Source organism: Agrilus planipennis, unplaced genomic scaffold (assembly GCF_000699045.2).
Source record: "Agrilus planipennis isolate EAB-ADULT unplaced genomic scaffold, Apla_2.0 scaffold2421, whole genome shotgun sequence".
Classification (NCBI taxonomy): domain Eukaryota; kingdom Metazoa; phylum Arthropoda; class Insecta; order Coleoptera; family Buprestidae; genus Agrilus; species Agrilus planipennis.
In genome coordinates this window covers 1-3,199 of record NW_020441072.1, presented here as the reverse complement: position 1 = coordinate 3,199, position 3,199 = coordinate 1, and the positions used below count along the sequence as shown (strand labels likewise).

The window sequence follows — 3,199 nt, the reverse complement described above, 5'->3', positions numbered from 1 at the left end:
AGGATGGAGGTGCGTGTCAAACTTAAGTGTTAGGGCTGACATACATGGTAGTTGTTTGGGTCCCTTGTATTGTTAAATAAATTTTTACTTGGTGCATATAATTTAGCTATTTTTCTATTAGAGAACATCGAGTTCTCTTTTAATCAAGGAAATTCAGGAACCCCTGACTGTCTCCCTGGGTAATTTTTTTGTAATTATCTTTTGGTTCTTTGCTTTGGCAACGTGGCGCCCGAGTATTTTTGTTTTAATTATCTTTTACTATTTATCTTGTTCTTTATCGCATAACGTAATTTTCCAAACACATTCGATTTAATTTTTTCTTTTTTTTTTTAATTACGTTAAAGTGCATAATTTCTCGCAATTACGCATTTAAGAATTTTGAAAAAGAAGCTATTAAAGTTCATGAGAAAAGAGGGAATCACCTTATCAGAAATGCACTGACAAACAAGTTTTACATATATATGTGTATGTACGTATAACGTCAACAGCCTGTGCTGATCTCATTTTGGAGATTTTGCACGTGTATATATCAGGGAATATAAATACGAGTTCTCGGTTAATAGTTTTCAAAACCTGTAAAACCTTTGAAGTCGCGGTTGTGATACAATCCTTATATGTGCAAACTATATTAACACCGGAAATCAAAATGAAATATTTACAATTCCTTGCTTTATTCGTTGTTATATTCGTTATCACAACGTCTGCTATGCCTGCAGAACCATCCGATATTCGTAAGTTGCATTGCTTTTATTGTATTTTTCGTATTTTTTGTTATTTTCTTTTTTTCCAAATAGAATCTAATAGTTCCATTTTAAACTACCAAAATGAAAAATTAATTTGTTATAATAATAGTATGAAAGCACATTTTCATTGCAGCTTCTTCGTTAAAGCAGGGTACAAGAATCACTAGAGCTGTATCGACATCATTCCAATGTTCTGCTTGTAGCTTTTTCTGTCAAGGCAAAGGAAAAAGGGGTGGTTATTGTATAAAGAACGTCTGCACCTGCTTTTAACAAATTATGTACTAACTTAATATTAATAATAATATTTATTATTTATTCTGCTATTGGTATCTAACATTGATCACCTTCAGCCTTCATATTGTATGTACTTACTATAATTGGGAAAATAAACATGTTCATTTTACATTCACAATTAACCCTAGTTTTATTATCATCGATAGAAAACAGAAAGAACTATTTCTGTGCTCGATATTTTCAGCTTGTTGTCCATCANTAATAAATTTTTAATACATGTTTACTATAATTGGGAAAATAAACATGTTCATTTTACATTCACAATTAACCCTAGTTTTATTATCATCGATAGAAAACAGAAAGAACTATTTCTGTGCTCGATATTTTCAGCTTGTTGTCCATCACATTCATCTGATTATGTATTTGCTTCCCCCGAGTTCAGAATTCTGTAGTACTTCAAAGTAACAGTTAAAAAAATTATTTATTTAATTATTTTATATTCATATAATTAACACATTTCTGATTTCTGTAAGAAAAGGCAAAATTTTATTGAATCTGATGTGGTTAAGTACCTACTTAAAAACATAGTTCCAAAACAATTGCACTTACTTAACGAACAATTTAAAATAGGAATGTACATTTTTATTGCGTCATTCACCAAAAAAAAAGGGGATTTACCGTACACCAAATCACATGCATAGGTAAATAGGTTCATATTATTATAAAGGAAGTCCACACACTCGCTGACTCGCTGAAACTCGAGGAGGTCAATGAAATTCAGTTATATTCTTAATTAAGTATTCATTGTATCATAAGTCGGTAACAATAGTCCACAAATAAAATGATAGATTAGTAAAAGTAATTTTTAGAAATCTGTAAGACATCTGATCCGTTTTGGTATATTTTTTTCAGAATATCTTAAATATGATATTCAAAATATGTGTTTATATTCCCAGTAGCACTCCCCTTGAAGATTCACATTCGAATTTATTTTATTATCCAAGTTTCAGAACGCTATCACGTTTAAAAAAAACTACTTCGAGGATATATATCAGTCTAACCCATAGAGTTGTATGAATAAGTTATATAAGTAGTTTTAAAAATCCCGTCCATTTTTGTCAGATCTAATACCTACAATACTATAAAATTTCTTTTTTAAATTTGAATTATTTTGCTGAATTTATAAGCATTTAATTTTGATGATCATCAGTAATCTTTTAACGAATAGATAGGCGGATGGACAACGAAGTGGCCCTAGTTAAGGGTTCTGCCTTTTTTTTAAGGTATAGAACCCTAAAAAGAGAAAAAGACAAGTTAAAACTGTGCTAAACTGTAAATAAATTTAGCCTGCTTATTTTTAAAATAGTAGGATCTATTTATTACCTTTCTTTATTCCAAAATTGTTTCAATTAAAAAGAAGTGCATTGCTATAGTTACATTTTGTTCCAGGTGTTAAAAAAAGCCCTACATATTGTTATCGTCTTGCTACAGAATCTCAAAGTGCAAAAAAAGGATGTGAATTGCATTGTAAAGGATTAGGAAAGGCAAAAGGATTTTGTGTAACAGGAATTTGTACTTGCCGATGAAATGACAAGCTTTATCTAAGTGTTTGACATCTTTGTAAATTATTTTCTGTTTTTATGTATGTTTATTAAATAAAATGCATGGTTACTGTTTTAAATAATTTTATATTTCCTTCCGGGAAATTCAGTCTATTTCTGATAAGGCCACGCGAAGTACGTAAATTCCGTCCCAGTGATTTTTATTACCATACGTAACTGTGATGCAACGACTTGAGAATTGTGTAAACACACGATTGACATGAGGTGTAACATCAAAAAACTTAAAGAATGATAAGGCACCAGGCATACAGATAAAATACAAGCGGAAATCTTACAGCTTACAACATCCAGTCCAAGAGGCTACAGATCGTTTGCTTAAGTTAGCTGGCCACATATATGAGACGAGCAAAGTCCCGAAGGACTATAAGCGGAGCATGGTGTAACCTTACCAAAACGATAGGAACAGATACATTCTAATAATGTAGAACAATTACCTTAACTTTCTATGCGTCAAAAATTTTAACTGGAATCGTGCAGTAGTGCTAAAAAGGGTGGAAGAACTTTCAGGAGAAGACCAATTTGGATTTAGAAGAAAGAAGGGAACGCGTGAGGCCATTTTAGTTTAACGAGTAATAATCAAAGATTCGTAGCATTACAAAA

The 3,199-nt window shown here is 31.2% G+C and overlaps 1 long non-coding RNA gene across 1 annotated transcript; it reads left to right on the top strand.

Moving 5' to 3' along the window:
• Positions 1-370: 370 nt before the first annotated feature.
• On the top strand, positions 371-1,159 carry LOC108733491. The gene is made up of 2 exons (XR_003232224.1): positions 371-731; positions 877-1,159. It is a non-coding gene; the product is annotated as an uncharacterized LOC108733491 (long non-coding RNA).
• The last annotated feature ends 2,040 nt before the right edge of the window (positions 1,160-3,199 follow it).